The 16,279-nt window shown below is 43.7% G+C and overlaps 1 protein-coding gene across 2 annotated transcripts in view; it reads left to right on the forward strand.

Moving 5' to 3' along the window:
* Positions 1-3,503: 3,503 nt before the first annotated feature.
* Positions 3,504-16,279, forward strand: part of SCAF11 (SR-related CTD associated factor 11) — a 48,269-nt gene continuing 35,493 nt past the window's right edge. Inside the window, exon 1 of one of the 2 annotated variants that reach the window (XM_075080959.1) lies at positions 3,504-3,667. The gene's annotated coding sequence lies outside the window, so the exon portion shown is untranslated. Of the gene's footprint in view, positions 3,668-4,233; positions 4,534-16,279 lie in introns of those variants that run through there. The other variant, XM_075080957.1, reaches the window with a different exon arrangement.

Below are 16,279 nucleotides of genomic sequence, written 5' to 3' on the forward strand. Positions count from 1 at the left end.
CGGGTCAGCTGTCCCAGCTGCATGTCACCCCCTGCCCCAGCTTCTTGTGCACCCGGCAGAACATGGGAAGCTGAAAAAGTCCTTGACTAGTGTAAGCACTACTCAGCAACAGCTAAAACATCTCCACATTATCAACACTGTTTTTAGCACAGATCCAAAACATAGCCATGTACCAGCTACTATTAACTCTAGTTAATTAACTCTATAAGAAAATTAATTCTATCCCCGCCCAAACCAGGACATTCATATACCACCTCCCCTTCTATGCTATGTCTACCATATTATGATCAAAATCTCATGGTCTATCCTGCCATAATTTCCCGCCCTCTCCCTAATACCATTCTTATTTCTAGTACCACAGTCCCTGTTGCTCCCCTCTCTAAAGGACCATGCCCTCATTCACGCCATTCTCCCATGCATGTCTTCCAGTTTCCTTCTTGCACATCTGGCTTCTACTTGTGCTCACAGCTGCACCACAAGTACGGCTCTGCTTCTGCTTTCACACAACACTGCACCCTGAGCGACACACAAGTCAGCAAGGCTCAGCTTCAGGGAATTTTCTAGCTCTTGTGGCTGTAGAGAAACTGAAAATGTGGGCAGAGTACACTCCCCAAATAAAACACAGGGCACACACAAAGAGACTCCAAAGTACTGCTACAAATCATGTGCCTCCTGCAGTTTGGGGTTTACTCATAATTTTTGAGTAGAACATTCTGAAACCAGCTGGAAAATGAAGAAACAGTCCTACTTATGCCTAACTATGAAAGACAACAGGCAATAGTAACTGTCTTCACTAGTCCAATCCTTGATTACAAAGGATTTATGGGTTGTGGTGTCCACTTTGACTAAGGGCAACATCTGCCATCAGTCATTTGAAGAACACTTGAAGAAGCTAAAGACTTTAGAATACGTAAGGACAGCCTAAAAAAATTATGGTTTTTCCATCCTAAAACATGGAGAAAAAGAAATCAGATGTCAAAAAACACAAGCTGGGCTCCTAAATCATAATATTGTGAAAGTAAGATTCTCCTTTCAGCAAAAGCGGCTGGTTCTCACATCTCGCCCACTATTAATTTTGTCCCACTCTAATACCTCCTTTCCTGCCATCTTCACCTCAATTCCCAATTACATTTCATCTATCCCTTCAGGCCAAACCGTCCCCTCGTCTTGATTTTTGAGAAACACTAATGGGTGTGTGAATAAGTAGAGCTAATTAAATTTATTAATGTGCCTATGTCATAGGGTTTACAGAGGTTAGTAGGAAATAGGAGTTTGTGACCCCCTACTTCTATATCCCTGTACAAAACATGAACTCACTTTCACCAGGCACAGAGCAGACAGAATGAGCTGCATCTCATGCTGCCCTCCTTTGACAGAACTGACCGACCGCTCATCCTTGACAGGCTGGTTTTGGGAGCAGACATCCAACTGGACAGCACTACCCTTCAGCCCCAGTCAAACTGGAAATCTCTGTGGGCTGGAACTACCTGTACACACAGGAAAATTCAAGATATATTTGCCAGAACTGAAGTCCCAGATTTTTCTCTCTATCGTAAACAGCGTACGGTACATGCCCATCTCAAAAAGTGGATGACAAAGGGCCAAAGCCATTCTTCTGTTACCACATATCTTGAAGTTGTCTGAGTAGCTATAAAGGCCAGTGCTGGAATGGATGTAAGATATACAGAGGATCAAACAAAAGTACAGACAGCACCTCAGAAGTGATGAGTGTTTCTTTTTGCATTCCTCTCTCACAGACACTTCTCTTCAGCTTGCCTGGCTCTTCTGCACAACATGATCTGTGCAGCATGAGCAAATGACAGAAATGTCTTCGTGACTTGTGACAGAAACAGTGAATACTGACGCTTTCTCTGCATCTCTGAGTCCCAAATGACTTAGTAGTAATTTTAATTTAAAAAATAACATACAGCAGTTCTGTATAGTATGCCTTCCTTGCAACAAAGCCTTACCTCTGTGGTCAGCTAGCCAAACACACAGTTGTTTTTCTGCTGTCGTTCTCCCTTCTTAATGGCTTCAGTGTCTTGTTCTAGGGTCATTCAAGATTGCAGTCTATTCAAAACACAGCACTGAAAGTCATCTTTCTTACATTATAACAGGGGTTTCTTTAATCCCAACCTTCAAAACAGCTTACTCCTTTCTTTAGATGATTCCATTGAAGATTTGGGGAGTTCATTAACCTTAATAACTTTAAAGTGAGACTTATCTTAAACATTTAATCTCCATTCTTAAGTCTGTGCTTTCCTACCTATGACTATAGTCTTCCTTCTTATTACATTTCCCTGCAGCCTGCTAATGAATTAAGTCTTTTCCTTCCTGTGACTCTTCTTACACACTGTCCCCACAGCCTGCTCTTACTTAATTCAAGCTCTTCTGAGTTAATCCTAAATTAATACTCCGTCAGTAATCATGGCAACTAATAAGGTATCATCATTCTTGACAGACTGACGCTGGCATGTTTTACTCCACTCAGGCTGCAACAACTTCATCCTGCACCCGAGGAAACACTCAACCAAGCCTGTGTATTTGGGGTGGCTGGTTCCCCTTCCCTGGTGTTTGTTGCTATGGCAGGTGTCTTGCCCTGGGGCTTCAGCTGCAGGTTTGGCGCTCCACGGCTTCCTCCTCAGCTCCCCGCTGCTTCCGAGCCTGCATGAAGGAGCTACGGGCAGGCTCACAGTGTGGTGGCGCCGCGGTAGAGACGCTGCTGCATCGAACAACGTTTCGGTTTGCTATAATCAGGATGTAGGACAACATGGTGAATTGTTTGGAAAAAACTGGTCATACAAATATATAAGGATTAAACCTTGCTACTCCTGTGAGGCCAACAAGCACCAGCAGGCACCAACCGCCGCTGACGCGAGCGGTGGCTGGTGGGACTCCCTGGGCGCTGGCTGCAGCAGCGCTGCCTCTGCCTGCGGAGTCGCGGGGCTGGAGCCAGGCTGCTCCCAGGCTCCGCCCAAAGCGCTTTTTGGATGATTTTATTAAAATTATAATTTAAAAATAAATAAATACACAAAAAATGGCACTGGGGGTGCCCCCCGTCGCGCTCAGATGACGTTACCACCCGCTGCTCCCTCAGCCGCGCCCCACCTCCGCCACCAGGGGGCGACCCCGCCCACGACGCGCAGCCCAGCCCCGCCCCCTCCTCCCATTGGCTCCTCCCCGACGGCTGCAGGTCACGTGCTCTCCCCTTCCCGCCTCCCGTCGTCTTCCGGCAGCTCCCCCGCCCCGTCCCTCCCCTCCCCAAGGGGGCGCCGGAGGACCCGTCCCACAGTGCCCCGCCACCGCCAGACGGTTTGGAGCCGTCTCTCTGGTGGGCTGCGCCGCCCGCCCGCCGCCACGACACCGCCCCCCCCGCCCCGCCCCCGCCCCGTGGCGGAAGGCGGCGGCGCAGCGCCCCCCTGCGGCCCCCGCCGGCGCTGCGCACTCCCGGCGGCGCGCGGACATGTGGCCCGGCGGCCGCGGCGCGGGGCCCCGCTGAGCCGAGCCTAGCCGGGCCGGGCTGGGGGCTGGGGCCGGGGCTGGGGCCGCCCTCCCGGGTGCCGCTCCCGGAAGCCCCGAGGCGGCTCGAGGCGCGGGGCACCGGAGCCTCCCCTTCCCGCGGGTGGCCGCGGGGCAGCGACCGCGCTCGGGGACGCGGCAGCGCCAGGTGAGCACCGGCGGGCGGGGGCAGGGGGGCGCCTCCCTCGGGAGCCTCCGTGCAGGGAGGAAAAGTGCTCGGGGCCGTTCCGCGGCGTGGGACGGCGGCGGGCGGGAGGGACGGGACGGGAGGGGAGGGGAGGGGAAGGGAAGGGGGGGGCGGTGCTGCCCTCCCGCCCGGCCGGGGCCTTCGCCTGCGCGCTGAGCCCGCCGGCCTCGGTCCTGCCGCTCCGCCGGGAGGAGGGCGGAGTTTGCCGCCGGCCCCGTGTCCCCCCCGGGTCCCCTCCTGTGGCCGCCGGCGTCGTGGCGCTGGCCGGGAGGCTGGCCTGCCCCGGCTCGGCCCGGCCGCCCTGACAGGCCGTGGCGGGGCGCGAGGGGGGGAGGCCGGGCACGCCGGGCGAGAGGGGGGAACAAAGCCGGGGGGGGGCGGCCGGGGCGACCCGCCGGGCCCCTCTGCGCCGGGGGGGGTTGTGAGGGGGCGGCAGCCCTGCGCGGGGACCTCCCCGCCTGGCCTGAACAAAGATCCCGGTCCCGGGGGGTACCGCTGCCCCCCTCCTTCCCGGTAGAAGGTTCGGCGGGGCCGAACCGGCCGCCCGCCGCTGTAAGTACCGGCAGCGTTTGCTGGAGGAGCGGCCCCGGGCAGCAGGAGTTGCTGGAAGACTTTGCAGGCGCGGAGAAGTTGCTCGGAGAGGCTCAACTTAAAGCCCAGCTTTGCTTTTGTGCCGCGGTGGAATCGCGGCTGGCTTAAACACTGGCGGAGTTGCACCGAGCAACGCTGGAGCCGGGAAGGGATACGGTTATCGAGCCAGTCAGCGACTCCGGCTCCTCCTGTCTTCTAGAGTACATCGTGTCCTAATTTTTTCTTTTTTCCCTTTGGTGAGTATTAAAGAATATTATTAGCCCGAGCCCCAAATGTAACTTATCTTTCACAACCTATCTCCACGTTTATAACTTGGAAGCAAAACAGTTTTGGTGGGACTAAAAGCTGGTCCCCGACCTCGCGCAAAGTTTTTGTTTTAGATTGCCAATTAATGTTAAGTTTTTAGGAAGAATGAGATCACAGAGAGAAAGGCCGGGTAATTACTGTTTGTTTAGTATCAGTAACTAGGTACTGTTGGCAAAGAATCATCTATTTAAAATGTCAAGAGACGGTTAAGGCTGTTCACATCTAAGTAATAATTATATAATGGATTGGAATGCTCCTGATTATTGAGCGGCTGTTTTAAGATTGTAATTTTATAGCTTTTTACGGCTTTGGTAACCTTAAAGGAACATCTAGCTAATGTAAGAGTCTGACGTTATGTTTGCGTATCGCTAATGTATTGGGGGCTTTTAGTTTGCTTCCAGTGGATCACGGTTTTAAGGGAAGTGTAATCTAACTTAGAGTTTTGCTATGTGGATATTCAGACTCTCCTACACCATGGGAGAAGAGGAATGGGGGAAATCCTTAGTCGATTTGTCATGGTTTCTTTCAATCTTAGCAGAAATAAATAGTAGGCTTCTTAAATGAAATTACAGGGTGACTAAAATTCACTGTTATTTGATTGATCATACATGGTAATCCATGTCTCTCTTAACTGGAAAGCTGTATTTAGAGATTCACAAGATTTTAAAAAATGGATAGCATCCTTTTGAGTCACTTGGAAAAGCCTTGGAACTAATCCCAAGTACTTTTTCAAATGTTTCCTTTAGGATTTCTAGGAATATAATGTTTGTTGTTCTGTTTTCCTTAGACAACATGACAAATACTTGGGGCGAGAGGAGGCTGTTTAGACTTCTAGGCACAATGTTAAATCTTTTGCAGCTTTCTTTTCAGTAGTTTACATTTGCTGATATGTCAAATTCCAGAGTGACAGGTGGCCCAAATGAGAAATACGTCCATTTTCTTTCATGTTCCACTCACCTCAAAGTCTGCTTGTGAACAAGCAGAATGGACGACAGCTTTGTGGCCTTGAGGGGGGAGGAATCGCTCTCATCCAAATGGTCTTGAATGTTTTTCAGACCTTCTTTAAGAGCAGTAAAGCCGGGTTCACTAGTTTATCTTGCATTCAGATTGTCTGTAAGGTTGGGAACACTTCACCAGGAATTTGGTGAGTTTTTTGAACGTGAATTTATGGTGCTGAAACACAGTATGTGAAGGTTGGCGAGTTTGACTCCGCTGAGAGATGTAAGTTTGTTTCATTCTCCAGTTACTCAGCTATCACTTCAAAACACCCAGGTGATAGTTACTTTGTGCTCTCGACTGACTGTAGTTTGACACAGTTGATCCATGACTTCTAGCTTCTGGTTTTATAAAACTTGTAGATGGTTCTGCTCTGGTTACAAACATCTGTTGCTGGGTTTTTTTTCCCCTGTAATAGGGATTCTTTGTGGAATCTTCTCAGTTTCCGCTGTCCTGAGTACTAAAAAACCTGTACAAACCTTTAAGTGATTTAAAATTAGTTTTATCTAGTAATTATTGTAAGGATGATTTTATTTCGATTAATGCTGTGTTTAAACATATATGATATTAATGGGAGGTAAAAAAACACTGCTAGAAAAAGTCTGATGGACTGACTTGCCCTACCTACACCAAAATCCATGAAGCCTGGCCTTCTGTCAGTCCACTCTTCAGTGTTGGCATTTTCTTTGCCAGCAATCTAAGGTGAGGGAGAAAAAAAGGCCTTGCAGTAACAAAAATACGCGGTCCAGTTCCTGCTGATAGCTAAACTGATTATGCACTGCTGTCAACCATTGTTATCAATTTGTCTGAATGAATTCTGGAATGGTTACAATTAAGCCACAAGACCACTTAAGATTGAGGTAGATTCTATCAATCTCAACATTGCTCTTCCCCCCCCCCAGCCTCCCCCCCTTTTTTTTTTGCGAGTTGGACATACAGTGTTAAACAGATCTATACCGTAACCGTTCTCAGTAGTCATAAATACTAGAGGTCTCTAATGCGCATATTCTGTAGAGTGGTTCAAAACAAGGGCTAGTTCATGGCTTTTCAGTAGCGAAGGCACATTTCGTTTCATCTATGTATTTGTCCACCTTGCCCTGAAGGGCAGCAACCTTGATATGAGAGGGTATGAGTGCAGTGACATTGTATCTTCTGTTCCCTACCTGTTTGATCTCTTTTTACCCAAAAGTGGAGGATATGGACACAGTTTGCAAGCAGAAAGCTTTGAACGTCACTCTTCTGGGTTTAAAAGTTGCTTGGTTTTGGTACCCTGAACCACTTGAGTGGGATGATTCTCTTGCATAAAAGTTAGCTGCAGTTGTGAAATAACAAATGTAGGACTGCAGCTGCTGGAAGGTGAACGCGTGTCTGCCTTTCTGTTCCCTAAGGCTGCAGCTCTGCTGTCCTGAACGGCTGCCCATCACCTCACAACATCTGGGTCTGGGGGAGAGCCAAAGGCAGGGTGACTGCATTGGAGGGGCTCTCAGAGGTTGAATAAGCATATTCAGTACCTCATTGGCCCACACCAGGTTCAACAAGTAGTTTTTCTCTGTTAAGAATTAAAAAAAAAAAAAAAAAAAGTGGTAAGGAAGTTGGCTCTTGCTTTTAGAAACATTCTGCTTTCCTACAGCTTATTTTTATGGCACATCAGATTGTTTCTTCTAGTAAAAGTCTTGAGGAAAGCTAATTAACCAAATGTGGAAGTTGTAACTTCTAGGCTGGGGAAATTGTTAACTGACTTGACAAAGGATGATCAAAATACTACACTTAGTTATGTACGAGTAGGCCAGATTAAAATAAACTTTGTATAGATGCACGCCTGTAGGCATACGTGCATCTATGCCTTACACTTGTGTATGTTGTGCTAAAACGAATATTTTTGGCCATTTATTTTTTTACTATCAAGTAATGCTGTCTCACAAATTTTCATTGTTTCACAAGCTACAGTATTTCTTTTTTTTAATGTGAGAACGTAAAATTTGAATTTTAAGTCAAAAATGCTCCATCACAGCAAGCACGAAAAGTAACATTTTAATTTGATGATTCTGTAGCCAGTGGCATTTTTTTCTTAACTTTCTGAGATTATTTCCGATTATTTAATGTGGGTGCTTGTATATTTTAAAAAAAAAATGGATATGTAGAGCAAATTGGGAAGAAGAAATATGTCTTCCAGAAGCTTTTTTCTAAAGCCTACTACTGTGGTAAATTACAGTATCTGATCACTTTTTCTAATAGACACTAATAATGATGTCTGTCTTAATGCAGGTTTTATTTAAGGATTGGTGAACTCCCATTAAAATGCAATCTTTGTTCCTCTGCTATGAGGTCTGTAAGTACTGCTTAATTGTGATCTGCCTTCAAAGGTACGATCTGCGAGTAAACCTGACTGATACATTTAATGATGTTTGGAACTTTTCCAAGCTATTATGAAATATCTTGGAAACGTCAAGTGAGTTAACACTTGTTGACTCTCTACTTACTACCTGGCTTTTGTTAGACTGCCAGCAGTAATAAGGAACGTGAAATTCCATGGGATCGGTGTCTCGACAGAAGTCCTAGTGTATGTCCATACTTTTAGACAGCAACACAGGTCAAAACTGCAGCAGTGAAGACTTCTACCTTTCCTGGTGTGCCACAGGGGAGATGGAGACCCTTACGTGACACTGAGTTGTACTGATATTCAAAACTTGAGTTTTAAGGTAGAATCGGAAGGTAGATGAGCAGTGTTAGTTGGACTGCTTACTATCCAGAGCAAATAACTTCAGCAATTCCAGACAGAGGAGGGACAATGAAATTCTTCTCTGCTTTCTGTCCAGGCATTGAGTAAGCACTTCTTGTACGCTGTTTTGCATTTTTTTAAACTGTTCTTAGTTTGTTACTTGCAATATAAAAGGTAGTAACCCCACGGATAGATAGGTGTGACATAAAGTAATCAGAAGTCCTGTGAAACAGTTGGAGAAAAGCAGTGCGTTAGGACTGCCTTGAGCTCACTGGAGTTTTGTTTTAGAGATGTTACCAAATAAAGATATCTATAACAGTGAAGGGAAAGTGTATTCTTCCCTCTAAACCTATGCAGCTGTGATTTTAAAAGTCTAGTTTCATGAGCCTGAGCAAGAAGGCTCCTTATACAACTATTGGAAAAGTCAGTTGGTACCAGTGGTTATTTTGTGATTGTTATTCTGGTGAGAAACTTCGAATGAGAATGGGGCTCATCGTTGTAAGGGGCTTCTAGTATTTGTTGGTGTGGGAAGGTTAAGTTCTTTTTGAAGCTTTGCAATGAGGTGGAATAATCGATTATAACAAAAACCAGGTTGGTTACTTAAGAATTCATGGTAAAGTACTGTTGTGTTATAAGTGATTTCTCGATGACATCTGTGTGGTGAAAGTAACCCAAAATGGTGATTGACATGTTTTTCTGTTAGTAGACTCTCTTCACAAGTTGAATGGAAAGGTGATGGAGTTCAGGTGGTGTTTTCAACCTCTGATCTGGCTTTTCCCTGTCAAGTAGTTAACAGTTTCTGTTACCTTTTGTATGTTGCTATTGGCATTTAGAAAACAGGTACATGAGGGAAGGTTTCCTCGCTTAATTTTAGTTATCTTGAAAGTTATCACTGAGTAAGGGATGTGAAAACAAAATCAACATTAATCAAAACTGCTTATTCCCCACCTATTTACTACTTCAGAAATTATGTCTAATGCAGTGTTATTCTAGAAATATTGTAGGAGATTCTGCGCAAATACAGTTATTTCAGTTGTCACAAATCCTTTACAAACTTAAATTTTCCACCATTTTCAAAAAAGATAGCATCTCTTTTTGTCCAAGTTTTGTAAGAGGTTAGTGTAGGTCTTTGACCTGACCTTATAAAAAGCTGCTATTCAAAATCAAAAGGAGCTTGAGGACTGTGTTTTTGACACCACAGCTTTCATCTAGCGCTTTTTAAAGAGTATGCCTCAGAGAGGCAAAATGTACTTTTAAATGGCCGTTATTTTCTTTTGTTTTTGAATCAATGTCTGTATATTTTACATGTAAGCTGAAATTACTTTTTACAGAAACTTATTTTTTGTAATACCAGAAGAACATGTCATATCCCTAAGCTCTTGATTTGATGCTTAAAATGAAAGAACAGCACGCTTTTAATAGAGGACTCAAATTCAGTATATTTTTATCAAGCTTGTGTGTATGGTTTCGTGCAATTTTCTGTAGTGCGTTTTTTTCCATTTCAGTAAATCCACAAAATTATAGGGGAGCCTGTATGTTACATAAATTCTGTTAGAGGGATGCCCTTCAGTTTGCAGGGTTCAACATTCAGAAGCTGAGAAATAAGACTACCATGATGCAGGTGAAAGAAGAAATAATGGTTTGTAATTGGACAGCTGCATGCTATTTCTTCCTTTGCTGGATTCAGCCCTTTCTTCTTTGGCTCAACATACTTTTCTTATCACCTACCACTCTGGTTTTGTTGCCACCGTTATTTTTTTGCATCTTAAATGTGCTTCTTGCCATTGCTACTGCCCCTGAGCTCTTCATTTGAGTTCAGTTTTACTCCATGAGTTTTGCCCATCGTTTTTCCTTCTACTGTTAAAGGGTCTTAGCTTTTCCACTTCTGCCTTTGCAAGGTCTTTTGGTTCAGCTCCTGCATCCCTGGTGTTTAAGCCCACCTATTTGGGCATGTTTAGGATGGTATTAAGAAAAATAAAGATGGTCTTCCTAGTTTCTTCGGCATCAGAGAAATGATAGCAACAAGTCCTGCTGTGTTGCCATAGCACTGGCTGAAGTACGCTCATTCATCTTGTGGGAATGTTGCATGTGCAGTGTAGCAATGGGATAGGAACTTCAAATTATCAGTGTATGCTAAGCACAGATCCAGCTTCCGGGGAAAAGATTCAATGCAATGACTAGCAAAGATTTCTTGAGTAAATGCAACCTTTTTTTTTCCTAGATCTATGGCATGGCCAGATTTGGAAGGGTGGAAGGGTTGCTTATGTGGAAAGCATGTTCTTGATCTCAGAGACACACTGCCAAATATCTGCTCTTTGGTGGAAAGCATGAAAATACTGGTGCTTCCAAGTGACTAGAAAAAAGTAGGTGTTTTTTTTTTTTAAACTGTTCTTGGAAATGGCTGAGCCATTTTTGCTGACTTTGGTATGTAATGCAATCCCTTCCTGCTGTGAAAGTATGCATGTGACCTCAGCAGCAGAAGGCAAGGTCACGAGTTTATGCTGGTTTGATTTATTTACTTGAACCATGTGCACCATGACAATAGTACCCAATCCCTAATTAGTTCCTGTTATTTGTAAATCTCAATTTCACCCAGTTTAGTCACAGACTACTTAGAAGAAACACCTAAGTGCTGAACTGTACATGTTGTGAGATAATGTTATGTACGCTATTTTCTCTTTCATATTTCTTTGTATTCTGTTAATCACTATGGTACTTCAGTGTTTTATCAGCAGTATGTGAAACAACATGACTTAGCTCCTGGCATACACGCATGTTCTCCCTACAGGGTCGGTTGTGGTATCATGCTGCTTCTGTTGGGAGTCTTATCGTACCCATGCATGTGTGAAACAGCAGCGCAGAACAAATTGCCTTCAGATGAAAATACTGTTTTGGAAAGCAAAACAGGGTGGTCTCTTAATTTCTGTGAATATACATTTTATCATCTTGTATCAGTCTTCAGAAGGTTCTGCTCACCCTGTATTCTGTATAAATGAAGCTGTTTTTTCCTGGGGGAGTTCACCATAGCTCCAGCAAGAGTTCCTTCTTATGGCTGTCAGGGACTCAGCTGTGGACTTCTGTAAAGATTAGGTCTGGGATTGTCTCATACAATTCGGAACCTCTTTGCAAAGCAGTGTTATGAGTGGCAGCCTTACTGAGGAGCTACCCTGCAAAATTGCCTTAGTTCAGGGTGTAGGGAAGCTACGTGGCTTTGTCCTCACTGCTTTTGCATTGTGAAGAGCTGGCAGAGGCTTGAGTAACCAAGCTTGTCCTCTGGCAGAGTGGGAAGGGGTTTTCTCGCAGACATGAGAAACGTTGCTAAAGAGCTAGTAGGACACAAGCGTAGCTTTAAATTACAGGCTAGATCGATCAGTGGTGAATATATACTTTGAATCAAATGAGACTGAAAACTTAACTCCCCAAAGTGCTGATTTTTATTTTTTTCCCTTCTCTCCTTGCAGCATAGCAAGTTTAGCTTCATCTAGTTCTTGGTCTGCAAACTGAATTTGCCTAATTGGACTTGATGATCCTAGAGGTCTTTTCCAACCTTCCAACCTTAATGATTCTATGGTTCTATAACCACTGGACCGTCTTGGTTGTCAGTCACCACCTGAACGTACTGGTAGTACAGAGCTGTCATTTCACTATACTTTGGTATGTAATCTCATGTGGTCTGATGAGTTAACCTCACAACTGCTGCTAGATGCTGAAAATGCTGCAGGGATAATTGATTTAGATTGACTTCTGGAGGGAATCTGCTGAAGTACAGTTTCTCATTGTTGTTTACTGGGTAGGAGCCCTTAGTACGTGTTCAGGCAACATCCTAAACTTCTGCCACCTATCCTAGTGGAACAAAGTGTTTTACAGTTGACAGTGCAGAAAGATGAGAAGTGAAATTTGCCTTCTGTAGATAATTGCCCATCAATGCCAGTAAGGTAGCTGTAGTTCTGTACCAAACTCAAATTTGTCATATCTAAAAGCTGCTAACTGCTGTGCGAGCTTGTAATCAGCTTTCCTGCACCACTTTGTGAGCTTCCTCAGAAAATGGGGCTCAGCCTTGTGTGATAGCATGGTGAGAACTGATGTGTACGGGGAAACTTTCTTCAGTATGTTTTTGACAAAGAGAATTAATATCCCTTTGGTTCTTTAACTGTTTCAGTCAAATATACCTTTTCTGGCTAGTGGAGCTATTAGTCTTTATGTGGATTGCCCCGGTAGTTATGTGGATGCTCACGATTCTCATGAGCAAATCAGCCCTTGTGAGTGTGTCATCTTGGGGGGGGGGAGGTGTGTGTGACATAAGTGTTTCACAAACCTTCGTGCCTTGTGTTGCCTTAAGTTACCTACTACTTGACACTGATAAAATGGCTTGGTCTTTTGGATGGTTTCTTGAGACGGGATTTGGAATTTTGTTGAAGACTGATAGCTTTATCAGTTGAATTTTAGCAAAAGACTTACTGAGTTTGTCATGTTACTGCTTGTTTTCCAGTGCTAATGGTTCTTCTGTACCTACATCCTTATTTTTCTTTTTTACTAGGTAAAAATACCAATGAAAACTGGTTATTTTTGGAAGGAAAGGAACACGAAGGCTGCTAGATCAGGGTGCCAGCTGCATGACTGGGATTCTGAGGTGAAGGGATGCTTGTCCACGTGCAAGTTTCCCAGTACAGAGAGAGATGGGAATTTCCTTAATAGATACCTGTTCATACTAACCTTGTTATTATCTTCAGTTTCTCGTACATGTAAATCTGTTGGGGTTTGGGTTTCTTTTGGTTTTGATAATAACACTTAAGAGCATTAAATTGGCACCATGCTGTTGTTAGAGGTATTAACAGCAAAGTACAAGTTTGTAAGTGTGGTGCACTTTTGTTTTTCAAGCTCGTAGTCTGTCTGGTTTAGTTCTGTGTTGTACTGAAGCTTTTTGGGTAGTGACTTTTCTAAGTACAGCCAGAACACAGTTATTCACCTTACGCATATGAATAACATATGATGAATAAAGTATTCTTCGGTTACTGTTAGTAATTGTAGAGTACTAGAGAACCCTGTTGATCAGCATGACTTGTCAAGGCATGGATATATGAAATGGTACTGCTGACATTGTTTGCCTACCTTCTTTTGCTGTCCAGTAAACTGAACTGTTTTAAATGGATGACACTAGAGTTCAATCTGATTTGTAGCAGCACTTCAACACATGTCTGTAAAAGACATGGCGTATCCCTCACAGTTTAAGAATATTCTAAAATATGTGAGGTCTTATAAAATAACATCTTTCTTACTGCCCTCATGTTTTGCCTGTGGCTTGCAGGTTCTCTTTTGTTAAACTTCGGTGAGGAACACTGCCTATTCCCTCGACTTACCATGAAAAAGTCTGTATGGCAGATTTTAAGCCAGTTTGTGATTATAAGCTTTATACAGGAAGATTACCTGGGGGGTGTGTGTGTCCACTGTCAGGTTCTAAATGTTCCTGGAAACTCTTGGCTCGTTGGGTGGTCAGACAGGTTACTAGATGGTAACGGCCACATCTGAACCACTGTGGCAGTTCCTCAAGCTGTAATTGCACATTTCCATTGAGTTCTGCATGCCTCCCTTGCTTCGGAGGCAGTTACAGTGTTGTCCTGTATACGTCTGTAACACTGGACATGAGCGTTGAGTATCCGCAGCTGCTGTTCAGTCTGTTGTTGTCAAGGAGGCCACAAAAATGAAAGGTCTGAATCTAGCAGGGACGTAGCTGTAGCCCCAGCATCTGCAACAGAATTGTGCTTGTCAGTGTCTTGCTGCTAGACTGTGGAAAAAGAAATCCCAGGGAGGACATCCACTGTGTTGTTTTGGGTTGTTTGTTTTTATTTTTTCTTTTTCTGTGTAGGGAAGGGGAAAGTTGGCAGAAGGCAGTGTACTGTTTTAGATGGTATAATTCTAGCCATTTGGCTTCAACAGTTTTCTCTTGTGACTTTATATGGTGTTTTCCTGGGCTTGGCAGGTAATCTAGGTACCGCTGTGTCCTTGATGGGGAGCAGTTTGACAAGAAAGTCTTAGTTATTGTAGCACCTTGCCACTGCCAAAAGGGGCAATTCTGTTTTAAGTCTTCCCTCCCCCATTCTGTCACTTGCAGTTTCTCTGGCACAGGTGTGGCTCTTAGCTGAGTCTGCTCACCATCTCTAGTGGTGAGAAACAGAGCAGCTTCTTTTGGTGGCAGCAAGCTGTTAGATTAGATTAGCTTTCTTGGGTAATTGCATCCTTAGAGGGTCTGGAAAGAGTCTTTAAATCAGCAGTGTCTCCTTGCCTGAATAGCTCTGATTCTTTCCAAGGCACTGGATCTAAATGAATAGGCTTAAACCACCTATAGAAAAAGGTTTCTTTTTCTATTACCCAAAGCGTAGCACCGATCTCTTTCTTTCTCTTCATCTTTGTTGGTTCTATGGCATTCTGTTTGGGAATGCAGACAAAGTGCAATTTGACCATACAAAGAATAAAGATCCTCATCAAAAGCCTTCTTTCCAGTGTGCCTCTTGGTTCTGTTCTCACTAATGTTCTGGGCCATGAGATTTTACTACACAAAGGAGCAAATGCAGGGTAAGTGCTTCCAGATCCTCAGTTTAAGCCTCCTTTATTGGAGGGCAGACTATATTACTGAATTGTCACTTGAAAAAAAAGTCTACCTTCTAGGTGCTTCAGACAAAAGTTTTTCCAAGTAGAAGGAGCTGTGAAGGTTCTTGATGTGCTTTTGCAAATACTCAATAGTGTCTTGGTTTTTTCCTCTTCTCAGAGTATGTGTTGTGTTAGACCTAACAATACAAGTAGGTAAAAAGCTTTTCAAATGTTCATCTGCCATTGGAAATACTAAGTGTTTCCTCAGCCCATCCCTGAGATGCACAAGCCTTCTGGCAAAAGTTTTCAAAATTTGCATCAGCAGCTAGATTTGCCTAATAATGGTCCACAGGTTACAGTGAGCCCATATGGGGAACTCCAGAGCGCACACTGTGTTCTGCCATTAGTTACTAAAGGAAAAAAAAACAACCCACCAACCTCGGTTTTTATAAATGTAGTTAATTATTGAGATGTTTTCCTTAACCATGCTTGCTGAGGGAGAATCTTAAACCTCCTTCCTAGGTTTCTTAAAGACCATCAAAATGGATAGGGCAAATTAGAGTCCTACTCATTGCTGCCCAAAATTTTGATGGGAGTAAAGGGTGGTGGTGGTGTTTTATTAAGCAAATAAACTCGGCCGATTGTTTCATATTTGAGGCCGATTGTTTCATATTTGAGGCCGATTGTTTCATATTTGAGGCCGATTGTTTCATATTTGAGGCCGATTGTTTCATATTTGAGGCCGATTGTTTCCTGAGTTAGTAAAGAAATCAAAACACAGCTAAGAGTGCCACAAATCCTTTTTAAAAGAAAATACTTTCAATAGGAACAGAACAGTCAAAGTTGCTACTATGAGTATTGATACAACATGTATCTAAGACCTTGAAAGCTTAACTACAAATGTTTCCTGAGTTAAGTCATTATGGAAACAACAAGCTAGTCTCCGACATCATTTTGCACTTGCCTACTGGAGATCTTGTTGCATGTGTTCTTGATTCCCACACACACACACACCCCCCAACCCCTTTCAAGTCAAGGTAGGTTTCTCAACTGTGACTGTATTGGAGGAAGAGTGTATTTAGCTGTTGCTTTCATTTATAGGGCATAAAGAATGCTTGTAAAGACTTTGTCTTGTAGTTAGTCAAAAAGGAGGCATGTGCTAATTTCATGTGTCACTTGTAATTAGGTACAGAAGAATCATCAGATGAAAATTTATAGTAGCCTATTTAATTTTAAGATTTTAATGTAATCGATTTTAGTTCAGTAAGAAATTCAGTTGCAGGACTTTGAACAGACCAAGTCTGTCTTTCTCTATGCACAGTGAATTAGTCTTGAGATAAATCTGTATTTTTAATTATGAATTGTATGAAGTAGTT

The sequence above is a fragment of the Phalacrocorax aristotelis genome, chromosome 1 (assembly GCF_949628215.1).
Source record: "Phalacrocorax aristotelis chromosome 1, bGulAri2.1, whole genome shotgun sequence".
Lineage (NCBI taxonomy): Eukaryota > Metazoa > Chordata > Aves > Suliformes > Phalacrocoracidae > Phalacrocorax > Phalacrocorax aristotelis.